This window comes from Salarias fasciatus, chromosome 16 (assembly GCF_902148845.1).
Source record: "Salarias fasciatus chromosome 16, fSalaFa1.1, whole genome shotgun sequence".
NCBI classification, from domain to species: domain Eukaryota; kingdom Metazoa; phylum Chordata; class Actinopteri; order Blenniiformes; family Blenniidae; genus Salarias; species Salarias fasciatus.
In genome coordinates, this window is record NC_043760.1 from 11259983 (window position 1) to 11276447 (window position 16465).

Genomic DNA, 16465 nt, shown 5'->3' on the forward strand with positions numbered 1-16465 from the left:
GAGCTGTAATCAGTCTTCCAGTGGATTTGGCAGACTCATTTTCTCAGAAGCGATGGAGTTCTTTCGACCCGTTCCTCGGTGCAGTGTAAGGGGAGACGGCTTTATTACCGGAGCTCGGGCAGCCTCGGACGCTTTCTGCCTCAGTTTGCAGAATTGCTCACCAGTTTGTGGTCACATGGGTTTGGATGGAGACTTCAAGCTGCCGTCTCACCAGAGCCCCTCTAATTGGAGCGTCGCTCCGTTCATAAGACTGAATAAAGTGGAAGGGAAAGGTTCACATCAAAATGAAATGCATTCTTTGATCGGGTAGAGTCAGTAATGGCAGTTTTTAGGGTACCAGTAAATCCCATCATGCAATGCAATCCAAAGTGTCTGATGTGTGCAGTTTGAGCTTTTTTTAATTGAAAATGCAAAACCTTTGCTGATATTCTGGAGTCTGTTTACATCACAAAGGTGGTTGTAGCCAAAAAAAAAAAATCAGATTTCTGAGAACGGCTATGCTACTATCTGAAAAACTTGGCCTCTGTCTCTGCACACTCTCAGGACACGCTCCTACTGTGCATGCTCACCACAGCTGTAGTGAATAGTTCTGAATATTTGTGAGTCAGTGGACAATAACAACAGTGTTAGAGTCCAGGGTGTCTTGACTCCCGGTTCAAATCCTCCTGGGACTTGGCAGTTTAGAGTTGAGACTCAACCGGAATAGCAGTCCAACCTCACTGTCTGTCCATACAAATGTCAGAGTTCTGTCATCATTAAGGTTTATAGCATATTGTTCTTTGCATACATGTTTCATAACAAAAACAAACAGCCCAACATGCCAACTACATTATTTTCAGCATTTCTCCCTTTTCAGTGTAAACAGCCATCATTTTTAAAACGCTGTCTGTGTAAACGTGAAACTTTTCTAAAACAAAAAAATGCAAAAAACCATGCATTTTCACTTAAAGGTGCTGTAGGCAGGATTCTGCATCTCCGCCATCTTGCTTAGGTTTACCTAAGTAAGATGGCGATTTGACCCATCTAAGATGGCCATTTGAAACCCAGCACAGCCAATCCTGTCCTATTTTCTGTGACATCACGCCCTTACGCAAGTTAAGCCCCTCCCACAAGGACGTGCGACGAACGCCCCTCAACCAATCACTGTTAGAGCCTCATGGGCTCTTCTGATTGGTCAAAGATACCTGGAGCTGTCGAGATTCCTTTTCAGCTCAGAACAGAGACAGATGGAAATGCTGCGCCCTCGCTGTAGTGCAATTATGCTACACTCCTAAAGGATTATCAATGGATACTCTAACATTTAATCCAAAGAAAACACAGAAAAATTAGCATTGACTAGCAAAATCCTGCCTACAGCACCTTTAAAATGGCATGTAAGCAAATTGACAATACTTACCACTGTTGTCCGATCGCATATGTGTGGTGTAGATTTAACAGTTCTCTGCACTACATCCATGAAAAAGTCCAATACAGTCAATAGGAATGAGTGATTTGTAGCAACAAACTCAGTCATTTCAAAAGGGATGCAAAGTCGTGACCTAGAATGTTTCAAAACATCCTCAATAATCACATCTTCCACACAAATCTCGTTTGATTTATTTACTCAGTAAACAGTTGCTCCTGGAAAAATAAATCATCAGCGAGAAACTTTTGCAGATCTTTGGAGTGATCTATAAACTACTGCTTTGAACAAGTATTTAGGATCTTTTGAAGCACTTTTACGATTGATTCTTCTTGAAATGAAATCTAACGGAATCTAAAAAATGATTTTTTTGCAATACAAAAGTGACCAAAATGAATCGTCTTCGAATGGTGAGAAACAGGATGCGAACTCTGACATCTAAAAACAAGCCACCATTGTTCGGTTACAGTCAAATGTGGCCGGGGCGGGTGTCTGTTCAGGGGTCTTCTAGATTCCAAAAACATCCAAAGGGGAGAAGAGAGGAGAATTTATCCTGTATATGTCTAGAGGAGCCCATGTGATCCCTGAGGAGGAGCTGAAGGAGCAGCTGGGAAGAGCAGCGTTTGTCGAGCTTGCAGGAATCGTAGCATGGACTCTGTAGACGAGTGCATAAATAAATCAGCAGGAATGCTCAGAGTTGACCCGACTGTGCGGTTCAAGTGCTAACTAAAAATAATGGGATTGGTTCAGTCCGAGATGTGGGCAAGGAATCCATGAACCCTTTGGGTTGTTCACTGGGGCTCTCCTTTAATCTCTACCTAACCTGAAGATCGGTGTCAGCTCAAACACTTTCATCTCTAACGCAGTGAGGATAAAGAGAACACGCAGAACTTTCTATGCCAGCTGCTGGAGAACATATTAAAAAGCTTAATGAGCTCTGCTGAGAGAACTGGGATCCGTCTCGTCTGATCATCCGAGCGCCTCTTAGAGAAGTGCTTTGTTGCGGGGTGAAGTCGTGCGCTCTGCCTGATCTGCTGGTACTTTCACATCCATCATTGTTCAAGCCCTTCCCGCACCGCTAATGCGTCGACACCTCCTGGGACGCTGCGTGTCAGACTGAGCCCTCCGAGCTGAGCGTCAGCATTCTGACTGGAGCGAGCGTTACAGCAAACAGCCTGCCAGCTCTCAAACGCTTTGACAGCCAGGCGAGCCTCCAGGCCATGCAAAGTACTCCAAGCCTGTATAAAGCCTTCGCTTTTCGTACAAACATTCAAGTTGAGTCATGTAGCAAACAGAAAGGAGGGATGTATAGAAAATATTTTGTCATTTCCTTCAGTCTTTCCATATTTTTTCCCTTAAAGAGAAGAATGAAGGAGGTTTCATGGATCCTCTCCTCAGGCCACATGGAAGTCCAGCCAGTCATTTTCAAATAAGATAGAAATGTATATACATATGAAGTATAACTTTATGTTTAGAGGATGGTAGTGCAGGAGCTAAACCTGCATCTCTTAGCATCACAGCAGCATATAGACCAGCATAAACCAGCAGTACGATTTTTTCTTTCAAAAGTAAGCTATATTATGTATTGTAACACAAAGAAGTCATATGTCTGATTTAACCTCAAAAGAGAGATAGGAAGACAGAAACCATAATATTCCTTCTCCATTATTTTGATACAAAGCAAGTTCATCCAGCAGACTACAAAGGATCCTCAACAGACCAGCTTTAGTCCCCAGGACATATGTTTGACACCCGTGGTGAAAATAAATATTCAAAGAAAGATTTTATCAAGGATCCATCAACAAAAGGTATTGAATCCCTTTGGATCAGTGCTTATCAATGATAGAATTTATTGTAAAAATATCAAATATAGGTTTATTTACACTGTTGCCAAATTGTAGATTCAACCTGGAAAAAAATAGTGTTGGGTGGATTAATAAAGCAGGTGGGCTTTTATAACAGAAAAAAATTGACAATTTGTCTTCAGCCGTTTCACAATTTTACTTTTTACACAACTTTTTTGAAATGGTGCAACTGCACATGTACAGCAAATGTCAGTGTACTCACTATTGTTTAAGTTCATAGAGTATTGTTCTCTGCATTGTGTTGTATTTGCAGTTTCATGAGAAAAACCAGCAGCATCACCCACGAGCTGTCCAACATGCTGTTTTCGGTTTTTCTGCCATTGCCAAGTAAACAGACAATATTTCCAACATGGAAGTTTTCTGAAACCAAAACACAATGGTGATGCATTTTCACTTGAAACACTTTCATGTAAACATCTCATTTATGTTTTATCCTCACATGACTGCTCAGTCCTCACATTCCTCTGGAGAGTTTGGTGAGCAACTCTGAGGTAAGACTTAATTTCCCAAGTCTGGTGTGTATTGTCCGTCTTTCAGGCAGAAAGATCACCGAACCAGTCATGATCTCATGGGAACTCCATCCACAGTCAAACCACACTGAAGAAAAAGTCTCTTTTTCAGTCTTTTGGAGGATTATTAACATACATGTGCAACTCAAGCTGCAAACTAATCCTCATGATGATGAAGTACAGTCTGCTACAGTCGATGTGTTTTTGCTGTTTGAAGAAAAACCCCGAGCTAATGCTACATTTCTGCCCAACATTTTCCCCTTCCAGAGCCTCTCCACTCCTCTGTCTGGAAAGTAAACAAACGTCTGAGTCCAGCACTCAAAGGCAGGACTTCCATCCCCCCTCGGAGATAGCTGGCCAATGACTCACGCTCCGTGGCCTCGGTCCTCCTCACATTTTCCACAAGGTGCAAATCATTTCCCCACAACCATGTAAAACCAAATGTACATGTGGTGAGACATTAGGCCGCACTGGAAACCTCTCCGCCGCTCATTTGCTCCGACCGTTCCAGCGAGACGACGCCGACTTTGGGGAAGAAAAGCTTCAGCGATCACGTGTAAGATTTGAAGCTCGCTGCAGAGAGAGCGTCTCACTACAACTGTAAACGATGAGGAAGGTTTTTCTTCGTCATTTCTCTGTCTAACCTCATGGATACTGAAACAGTGTTACAGATTAATGGAATTTTGCAATATGATCCTCTCCACTGAGGTGTATCTGCTTTCCTCCATAAATAACCTCCTCCTGATGCTTGACTCCTCCCCCCCCCCCCCCCCCAGTGAAGGAAATCCCTTCCCCAGATTTCTGCCCAGAGGAACTTTCCTGTGACGGATGGCTGTTGTGTTTCGGCTTTGTTTCATCATTTGTCACCTGACATTCCTGCAATGCAGCGTTGAAGGCGTCGTGTGTTGCGGCTTGTCCGGAAAGCTCTTATTTAAGATCATTCATCACCTTCACAAAAGCCGGCACCTCTGCATTTCTGAGGAGAGAAATCAGAAAAGAAAAGTTTTCATCCAGTAAAGAAACACTTTCTAAATGTGTAACCAGAAGTGAACATTCCCAAACTCATAGAGTTTATATTAACGACAGATCAAAGATCTGTGCTTAACAAGAGTGTCACTTGAGTTGGTAAAACCACAGAGCTGCTGTCACTCCCAAGACTTTTATGAGCGTTTTTGACTCTTTTTTTTCCCAAACTTTCATCAACCTTGGTTCCAGCTACAGCAGTGAGCAGGAAGAGGTCCAGATAAATGTCGCGTTCACTCCCTGCCCAGCGCTGCAGGGCGGTCAAACTCTGGGAAATGTACACTCCGGCCAGAGGGCTCATCAAACGGCTGGAAAACTCTGGTTCAACTTCACTTTTGATTTACTAAGTAGTCAAACGTCATGGATGTTGAGTATTATCCATCTCTGAGTCATTAACTGGGAAACATGTTGGACTACAAGACTGAAATCATGTCCTGGGAGATGGATGACACCAAAACAGAGCAAGAAGTACAGTAGATAACAGGTCTAAGGTCAGATGGCCAAACTGACAACAGAGACAACCTGTTTGAAAATTACAAATATGAGAACAAAACAAGTTGATGCACTGATGAGCATGAGACAGTTTTCTTCATTAATACAAAAAAATAGCGTTAATAAGAACACGTGCACATTTTTTGACAATGTACTGAATTTATTGAGAAGGACACAAAAGGGTGAGGCTGCATTACAAATTTCTAGAGTTATTAACAGAAGATCGTCGCTTGTAGATGTAAATGTTGCTGAAAGCTGGTTTACATTTTAGCATCTTTTCATTGTTTTTAATTTCACATCATGCTAACATGAGGAAAGTTTCAGATTTTGCTTGAAATGTTGTGTAAATGGAGCCTTGACATAAAGAAAACCATGACTGCAACCACGGTACTCATGTGCAACTTTATATTCCAAGTCTTTTCCACAAGTGTCATCCTCAGAGATTCACAGTTCTGTTTTTCTTTAAAACCAACATTCAAAATGCAACAAGAGTTTTCTGTTTTCACTTGAAAACATTGTGACACATGCTACCTCCTGAGCGTACTGTTGGAGAAGGGATTGTTGAGATCAAAAAGGAAAAAAACTGACCATAGTGCTACATGATTGTTTTTCAAGTTACTGTTCTTCTATTTGTTGGCAAACGTGTCAAGTTGGATTGAATGAGAAAACTGACTCTTTTGGAGAAGTTGAACTAAAATTCAGTTGAGAAAAAAAAAAACCCCTTCTCCCTCATCCAATAACTTCTCCAGCTGTGTATTTACCTGACAGTAAAGCTTAGACCTAGCATTGGTTCTGATTTACCTTATGCTCAACTTGTCCCGTTTTCTAGAAGGATACTGTAACATCTGCGTCACACGTTGAGCAGGAAATCCAAGGAAGCGTTTTATTTCTGTTTTGGGCAGAAGCAGGCGACCCCGGGCTCGCTGCGCCATACGGCTCTCACATGTGGGCGCTCAGGAGGGGCCCCCGGTGTAGGTTTCAAGGTTTCCTGCTCCCAGCCTTCACGGAAACAGAGTCCACGCTTAAAACAACACGCCGCCGATGTGAGGACGAGTCTTGGATTGCATGTTCAAAGAGCCTAATTAGGTGTGAACATGATTTAATCATCAGCGAACAAATACAATCACATATACGGATCTGTGTGAGAACGAGCAGAAAGAGACTTGACTGTTGATTCACCAGGACGGATTTACAGCCAAGGTTTGGTTATGAATGAGAACGTCTTGTACCTGAAGCACACTCTATCTTCTGTTTGGGAAATCAGATTTTCTTGTTGCGAGTCGTCTGCTGTTATTGTCTCCACATCGCCGGCCTCCTGGGTTTTGGGGAGTGTTTTCGGGGAGAGGAGGGGGGAAAGAAGGGGAGTCAGGGTTAGATGGCTTTAGCAGATGAGCCAAGACCGTGAAAGTGCATGCTAGGAAGGAGGGGAAAGTCATCACCGCCCTGGCAGTCAGAGTGTGCAGGGAGGATTTTTGAGCTACAAGTGGGAGATACTGGGGGGATTTTTCCGCTGTAGGAAGTTCGATCCCAGCTTACAACTTTAAGATGTTCCACTTCACCAGTTTTTCACGATTCTGTGTGAAACAGGCGTCGCTTGGATCAAATACAACAGCACAAACCTGAAGCTGAAACACCAGTCCACTGGGACATTCATCCACAGCCTCCTCCAAAGTTTAAAAAAGATCGTCCATGCGTTTACGTTATCTTGCCTAAACTGCTCCAGCTCTGTTTACTCTGGCAATAGCTGGAAAACTGTTGTTTACAGAAGGCTTACAACACAGCTGAGAGGGTCTTATCAAGCATACGAGGCAGACTCTAGGTTTCCAGCTCTGCTCAGGACTGAATTTATTAGACTGCTAATCAAGTACAGTCAATGGCTCGACTCCAGACCAACATTTTCACCATCTTAACTCCTTCCTCTCTGGAATGTGAGGTCAGGTCGGCCCAAAGCTTTCGGCTCACAATCTCCAAACAGTTTACTCTTGGTCTGACCAACTTAACCTCAATACAGTGTGACCACATACATACTATTTGAAGTACTACACACTTAGTCATACAGAAAAGAAAAAGCAGCTGATTTAACAGACGAGTAGACTATCCCCAAACCTCCACAGGCCCCCGATGGGCTAAAGAAGTAGTAGAGTCGCTGGAAATGATCAGTGAGGTTTAATTTGACAGAAGGTTCTGGAAGTGTTCCAGGAAAGCCCCCCCCCCCATATGTTTTAAAATGTCCCATTTGAGTTGCAGATTGAGTAGCATTTTTTTTATTTGACAGGACAGCGTGATTGGTGAGGGGAGAGGTGAATGACAGGGTGTACCGCCTGCTTGAAGTCAAGTTGATATCCTCATTTCCAGTGGGATAATTTCGGTCAACCAAAAATCTAAAATGTTTGTACTTTGTCTGAAGAAATGACACTTGAAAGTGGGTGGAAAAGAAAAACATTTAAGTTAAAAGATGTAGAAATGTGTATAAAGAATGGAATTATGTTTATAGAGCTGTACTGTATGTGGGAAGCTCTTGTGTACCGAACCAAAGCAAAACTAAATGCTATTTATCGCTTTGTACTCATTTATCTTCTATAGCCGCTTCATGAAACTACAGCTTGATTTACTGAGATCCTGCAGAAAGCGTGCTGGTTAGCACACTCACAGAAGTAGATAGTGCTTTTAGATTGCATCAGTGCTGCGGGTGATTTACGGAGAATAAACACCATGGAAAGGCAAGCATATTTATGTAGCACCACTCAGACACATTTTACAGTTCTTTAAAAAGAAATGAAATAAAGCAAAGCAAAAAAGAAAGCCATGAAAAGGACAATAAATCAAGTGAAATGTTTATTAAGATTAATGAAATAATAAAAATTGTATTCACTTGAAAATGTCATGTAAAGGGGTCCTAAAGACTGAAAAATTATACAATTGACCAGAAGTTGACTGGTTTTATATGTGCAGACCTTCAGTAGAGGAAGCCCTAGTGTTGGGGGGGGTGATCCTCGTGGGCTCTGGATGACAGCAGCCTCCATCCTCAACAGGCTTCTCATCCATCACGGTGCAGACAGAGAGACGCGTTAACAACACGTTTTCAGTGAAAACTATCGACTTTCACCGTTTACTCTTCGTTTACAGGTCAATACCATTGCGAGTCTCTGAAAAGTGTTTTCAAAATACTTTTGTCCACCTACACGTAAATTCACGGTAGTCACACACGCACACCAAAGGTTGCAGTCAGTTGTGCACATGCTCGAGTTGATTGACAATAACAATGGATTTCTGCAGAGTGCTGCTCCTTTGAATTTAACAACATTTCTCCAACAACGTGTACCGATACACCCTCACCTGGATCAGCGTGGACACATCTCTCATATGCAGACACTGAGTGACTCTTTATTTATCTATAAAGGAGCTGCTAACAGGTGTTTGCATGTTAGTTTTCATCATTTCCTGCAATCAATCTTTGTGCAAAGCTATCAGCAAAATGTTGATGTCTGCACTGAAAACTTTTCTAAAATGAACCATTTCCAGCAGATCATTCTGGATGAGTTTTCTCAGAGGAAGCTATTCTGAGGATTTTTTTTTTTTTTTTTTTTTTTTTTTTAACATGCCCACTCATGTATTTTCTTTTTTACTTGACATTTTTTTGATCTTTGCTACATTTTTGGTAGAGTCTACACAATAAACTATGAAAAGGCAGGAGTAATAGTACAGCCCTGGCAGATATTCAGAAAAATGTGGATCATCACCAGGTCTCTTTAATCACAGTGTGATTGTTGGACAGAGTCAAATCTACTGTGATGTAAATATATCATGGAGGTTTGCATCTCACAATAGGCACCATGTGCTTTCCATCTGCTCCCACATTCTTCCCGTCCTGTCCCGCAGTGCAGTTTACAAGTAACAGGAGTTTAAGGAATTCTGTCTCGAGGATTAAAGTGTGATCTCTGAAAATCCCAAACAGAAACAGTGTTGGTTCTAGGTTCCCGGCCTGAACAGGGACAGTGGACCCGCCGGTGCTGCGTGAGCTCTGGCTCACACACTCGGTTTATTGCACTATTTTGGCAGCCGTACTCTGGGAGACTCAGACGCTGCTAATTATTTCCATTCTGTACTTCAGTCCAAAAACTAAGCTATCAGAAAAGTCACCCTCCCAAGTTCCCCTCCTCCCCCCCACTCTGCGTCTGTCAATACCATTAGAAGTCTGGAAAAGGAACACAAAGGAAGCAGAGATGGACTTGAATTTCACAGAAATGGTCCAAACACACCTTGTGGACCTGCTGAACATGCTGTTTTACAGTCTGCGTCTGTGTTTAATTCAAATGTTAAATCACTGTCACAGCCACTTTCTGCTGCACTCATCAGAAACACGTAAAATATGCAGTGACGACATTAACGCCACATCATAGGAGGAAGAGTTTGGTATGGAAGCCATCAGATGCTCTTCAACCCCACACACACACTTTTCCTCATTACAATAAATACACAAGGAGGAGCTTGATGAAGGATCATGCCAGCTGTACAGAAGGGGGAGGTGGTTACATTCCTCATCTCCTAAAACTTAAAGTTGTTCTGCCCTCAATTGGCCCTGACTCTGAAATTCTGAGAGCGTTCATCTGAACCAGCCGGCATTGAGAACAGCCATCTTACTCAGTGGGTCCTCAGGTAATGTGGGCGGATCAGGAAATAAAGCAGAGCAAAAGGTTTTGTTGTGTTCTGAACTGCACTGTTTTGGCCTGGTTGGGTTTCCGTAGTACAATGGGACGTGTCTGGGGGCATTAGTTAGCGACCCCACATTTTTTGTCTGTAACCTGTTGGCAACTGAGAAGTAAAGTCCTCCGTGTTAACCCGAAACTCATCTCTCCGTCTCCTTCAGTATGTAAGTCCAAGTCGTGTACAATCCGTATGGGACATAACAATTAACTGGCGACGAGGGTCGGCGAGTCTGCGCGTCTGGAAGTTTTTTTCTGGGGAGTTGGTTGTTTGCTCCTTAGCTTAGCCTGAGCTAGCGTTGCTTCTGCACGTCGTGTCGGGAGATCGGCGCTGTTTTTTTTTTTTTTTGTTTTGTTTTTTTGCGGAGGGGGAGGAAGAAAAAGGAGCAGCAAAATGCCGCTGACAGGAGCATTTGGCTCATTTGATGAAACTGTGGAGACTTGGAGTGCTTACACCGAACGGTTTGAGTTTTTTGTCATAGCTAATGACATTAAATCAGACAAAGTGGTGGCAACCTTCCTCAGTGTTGTTGGTGCTAAAACATTTAGTTTGCTGAGGGACTTGGTCCAACCACATAAGCCGAGTGATTATTCCTACGAGGAGATTGTGAAAACACTGACTGGACATTTTAGCCCCAAGCCATTAATCATAGCAGAGCGGTTCAGATTCCACAAGAGGAATCAAGAGGAGGGTGAATCCATCACACAGTACGTTGCAGTGCTCAGAAAGATGACAGAGCATTGTCAGTTTGGTGCTGCATTAAACGACACTTTGCGTGATCGGCTGGTGTGTGGACTACGGAGTGAGGCAATACAGAAGCGCCTGCTCACAGAAGAGAATCTCTCATTCAAGACAGCGGTGGACACTGCTATATCCATGGAGCTGGCTGCCAAGGAAGCTATGCAGTTAGGGGCTACAATGAGAGTGCACAGCGTAGCCACTACCTCTGCTCATCAGAGAGATGACACACAGGCATGTTACCGTTGCGGAAAACGGGACCACCAGCCAGCAGACTGCTGGGCGAAGGAGCTCCGATGCCGAAGCTGTGACAAAAGAGGTCATATTGAGCGAGTCTGTAGAGCTAAAAGAGAGAAAGCAACGAAGGACACTTACAGAGAAAAGGAAAAGACGGGTAAGAGAAATACAGAGGGATGGAGGTCAAAGAAGAAACTGCATGCGGTAAGACAGGAACATAACAGCAGCAGTGAATCCAACTCAGAAGAGGAGGTACCAGTAAAGGTGTTGACGGTAAAAGGAGGCACAGCGGGCTACAGCGTCACCCCACAGTTGGAGGGAAAGCCGATTAAAATGGAAATAGATACCGGGGCGGCAGTATCGTTGATGTCAGAGAAACTGTTCAAGAAAAAGTTTACTCATACGCCACTGACCAAAGCAAAAATCATCTTAAAAACATACACGGGTGAGACTGTGCCCATGGCTGGCAAAGCAGACATCCTTGTAGAACTGAACGGACAAAAAGCGACGCTTCCACTCTACGTGGTCAAGGGAGATTACCCAGCACTGATGGGCAGGCCGTGGCTGGAAGTAATGCGTCTAGACTGGAAGGCAGTCAACGTGGTGTCAACGGCGCCTACCAGACTATCAGCAGTTTTGAAGCGACATGCAGCTGTGTTTAACGACGAGCTGGGGAACATGAAAGGAATCACCGTCAAACTACAAGTCAAACCCGACACCAAACCACGCTTTATGAAGGCCAGAACTGTCCCCTACGCACTACGGCCGAAAGTGGACGCGGAAATTGAGAGACTGGTCAACATAGGAGTCATGGAACCAGTACCCCACAGCGAATGGGCCACCCCGGTGGTCCCGGTAATCAAGAAAGATGGATCAGTCCGCCTGTGTGGGGACTTCAAAATGACAGTGAACCCTGCACTGACTGTGGAACAATACCCCCTCCCAGTGATCGAGGACCTGTTCGCGGGGTTGGCTGGGGGAAAAACATTCAGTAAAATAGACCTGAATCAGGCCTACCTCCAGATGTCAGTTGAAGCAGAGTCACAGGAGCTCCTTACCATCACCACCCACAGGGGGCTCTACAGATACCGTCGCCTGCCGTTCGGCATCACCTCAGCCCCAGCAGTGTTTCAGAGGGCCATGGACCAGGTCTTGAGTGGTCTGTCTGGCGTACAGTGTTATCTTGACGATATCCTGGTGACTGGTAAAAACGAAGAAGAACACCTGGTGAACCTGAAAAACACGCTGAGGAGACTCGAAGACTATGGCCTACGGGTTCGCGAGGACAAGTGTGACTTCTTCAAGCCAGCAGTAGAGTATCTGGGCCACGTCATTGACGCGGACGGACTTCACACTGCACCTTCGAAGGTGACCGCTATCACCGACGCCCCTGCTCCGGAAAACGTGGGACAGCTGAGGTCTTTTCTTGGACTTCTTAACTATTACGGCAAGTTCATTCCACATCTGGCTACGCAGTTGCAGCCCTTGCACGAGCTGCTGAAGGCGGGAAACGCCTGGTCGTGGTCAAAAGAGTGTGAGGTGGCGTTTAACACGGCCAAATCAGCTCTGACAGACAAGACGGTGTTGACACACTTCGACCCGTCCCTGCCGCTGCAACTTGCCTGTGACGCGTCTCCATATGGGGTGGGGGCTGTTGTGTCCCACATCACACCGACTGGTGAGGAAAAGCCCATCGCGTTTGCTTCTCGGACATTGAGCAAGGCAGAAAAGAACTACCCACAAATAGAGAAGGAGGCGTTGAGCATCATCTTTGGAATAAAGAAATTCCACACATACCTGTACGGAAGGAGATTTACGTTGCTGACGGACCACCGTCCCCTGACATCCATCTTTGGTCCACATACGGGAGTGCCGACTCTGGCAGCAAGCCGCATGCAGCGCTGGGCGTTGATCCTCAGCGCACACGACTATGACATTCGGTATCGACAGTCGGGGGCTCATGCCAACGCGGACAGTCTGTCACGGCTTCCCCTTCCTGAGCAGCCCAGGAACGGAGAACAGACTATTTTCTACTTTGAGGTGGTCGAGGGTGCTCCTGTGACAGCTCGCCAGGTCAGGAAGGAAACAAAGGGGGACCCCATCCTCTCCAGGGTGCTGGACCGAGTCATGAGGGGGGACATGTCACGTGTTACAGGGGCTCCGCCGGAGCTGCAGCCTTACTTTTTGCGGGGGAAAGAGTTGACAGTGACTGCTGGATGCTTGCTCTGGGGAATGCGCGTCATAATTCCAAAAAAACTACGAGAATCGGTCCTGAGAGAGCTACACTCAGGTCACTGCGGCATCGTCAGGATGAAGGAGTTAGCCCGCAGCTACTTCTGGTGGCCTGGGTTAGACAACGACATCGAGTCAAAAGTCAAGTCATGCTCATCATGCCAAGTCATCAGAAACACGCCAAGTCTCGCACCGCTACACCCCTGGGACTGGCCAGCATCCCCCTGGCAACGTATACATTTGGATTTTGCGGTCCCCATCGAGGGAGTGATGCTGCTGGTGGCCGTGGACGCACACTCAAAGTGGCCAGAGGTGGCGGTCATGTCAAATATCACCTCGGAAAAGACCATTCAGACACTCAGGGAGATGTTCTGTCGATTTGGCCTACCAGAGCAGGTGGTCACGGATAACGGGCCCTCATTTGTGTCTAAGGAGATGGAAGATTTCCTGCAAAGCAATGGCATTAAGCACATCCTCTCCAGTCCATACCACCCCTCCAGCAACGGACTAGCGGAGAGAATGGTGCAAACGGTAAAACATGCTATCAAAGCATCCAAAAGTGAGTCTCCCCTGAAGCAACGGCTTGACACCTTCCTCCTCAAGTATCGCAATACTCCCCACCCAACGACTGGAACCTCACCAGCTTACCTTCTCATGAAGAGACGACTCCGGACACGCCTTGACCTGTTGCGGCCAGCCACACCTGAAACATCCGTTCACGAGAAGCAACAAAAACAGGTTGATCGGCGAGCCAAGAGGTCTAAAGACAGACAGTTTAGCGTGGGAGATGCCGTCCTAGCCCGCAACTACACCTCCAAAGAAAAGTGGACTTCCGCCACCGTTGTCCAGAAAACGGGGCCTGTTTCATACCATGTCTACACCCGAGACAATCAGACGTGGCGGAGACACGGGGACCAGTTACTGCCAGGTTCCGCGACACCCCCAGCTGTTGTGACCGCCGATGAACTGACACCCAACCAGGGTAGTTTCTCGCCCACAGTAGCTGTGCCTTCGCCACCTGCAGAGCCGGAAGCGCCTGAGTCTGCAGACCCTCCGGTGTTCGAGTCGACGCCAGAACCGGTACCTGTTCCAGAGCCGAGACGCAACCCTCCCAGGGACAGGAAACCTCCAGAGCGTTTTAGGTAGTCTAGTGCCAACCCTGGGAATAAGGGACAGAATAATGCCCTTTGGGTTTGGCGGGATGTTGAGGCAGTCTACCCTCACTCCCTTATTAACCATAGTTCAGGTTAATGTTGAGTAGTTATGAGAATGTGGACATTGTCATTAAAGGGGGAGGAAATATGTTGTGTTCTGAACTGCACTGTTTTGGCCTGGTTGGGTTTCCGTAGTACAATGGGACGTGTCTGGGGGCATTAGTTAGCGACCCCACATTTTTTGTCTGTAACCTGTTGGCAACTGAGAAGTAAAGTCCTCCGTGTTAACCCGAAACTCATCTCTCCGTCTCCTTCAGTATGTAAGTCCAAGTCGTGTACAATCCGTATGGGACATAACAGGTTTGACTTTCTTCTACAGCAGACAAACATTTCTTAATAGACGATGTTTCCACTGCACCATACCCTTCTCTCGTCTCAGCTTCTCTTCAACCCTCAGCTGAATAAAACAGTACTGAAGATTTGACATTTGTTCACGAGTGATACCCAAACTCGCGCTCAAACATTTCAAATCCGCAAAGGCGGAAGTAAACACCTTAGCACCTCACTCTGCCGACCAATGGCGCTAAAACACTGCTGCCACGTGAGGTTGTTTCCACATTGTGCGTGCTGACAACACAAAGAAAAGTCATATTAACATCTGCCAGGCTTACAAAGGTAATGTTCATGAAACGAGGGGCCGGAGACCGTACATACCATGCGTGGTAATCCAGGGAGAACTCTAAACTGACAGCGGGCGGCGCCATTTTTAAATGCCCACAGACCGGCACAATTTCCGGTGGAAGTCAAAATAAAAGCAGGTACACGGAAACAAACTAAACCAGAGTGCGTCAGCTACACAATATATTCAACTCAGTATTACAGGATAGGATCTACCTGGGGAGGATATACTGAATTATCTGGGGACCATCTGTCTTCCTAAGTCAGCTGTGTCTCATGCAGATGCACTGTAGATATATGAATATTGTCAGTAATAGTGAATTTCCACATTGGGAGCCATTTTCATAAAGTTGGCTCACTGGCTCACACACTTCACTGAAAGTTTACATTTTCTCTTATAACATATGCAGGTGTCTTGGGCTGTCTGTATATCCCTTCTCTGATTCTGAAGTGCTAATCCGGGCATATGTTTTTGGAAGAAATTCAATGCCATTGTCCAGGAGTAACTGTTCTTAGACTAATCCATAAATATAAAGATGATATTGTCAGTCAGATGAAATGTAAAACTGACATTTTTGTTCTTTTCCCAAATCCTTAAGCCAATGGATTTAATTGAAAATTGTGAATATCTAAGAGTTTTTGAGGAAAAACAGCAAGATTCCAAATGATATCAAATGAATGATTTCAGAGGGGTTGGTTCATTAGGAAGTAGTTCTGATTCGATGAAATTCTGGCCAAGAAAGCACCCATCCAACCATTTCCTGTACCTGTCTCATCCAAGCTGCAGTCACAAGGAGGCTTTCCCAAAAAACACTGTCAAGCACCAAAAGTCTGCAGCTTTTCCAACAGTAGAGTTCTGTTTCAGCCCAGAAAGGTCACAAGCATCTATAATTTATAAAGACAGGAAGTGGAGGTGGATAACTATCCCCCAAATCCCTGAAATGTGAATCAAAACAGCACTCGCGCTCTGTTTTAGGTATTACTCTTGGTGGTGACAGCATAATGTTGGAGGCTGACATTTCTTCATGACTCTGTGCCTTTTTGAAAGGAGAAACCAGCAGCTGCAGATTGATTGGCTTCCTGCACAAAAGATGAAGAAATCAGCTCTGCTGTTATGTACAAAGAAAAAACTCCCATCTCCAATTTTCCAGTTTGTTTAAAAACTATGCAAATGATCATGCTCATCTGTGATATTTCTTGTACGTGTTTTTCTTGTTTGTGTGTCGTTTCTTGATCATCTGTAAAACACATTAATGTGGCAGTTGAAATTTTACAGAATATGTGAAATTGTAGTTACAATAGCGCTGCTAAGTTTTCCTGGTTTACATAATGAGAGTCAATTTTTGACCACGTGCAGCTTTAGAGCCGATGCTTCATTCTCAAACAGCGTGGTTGATGTTTGGATTACTGACTTCAAGTATTTTTGGACAC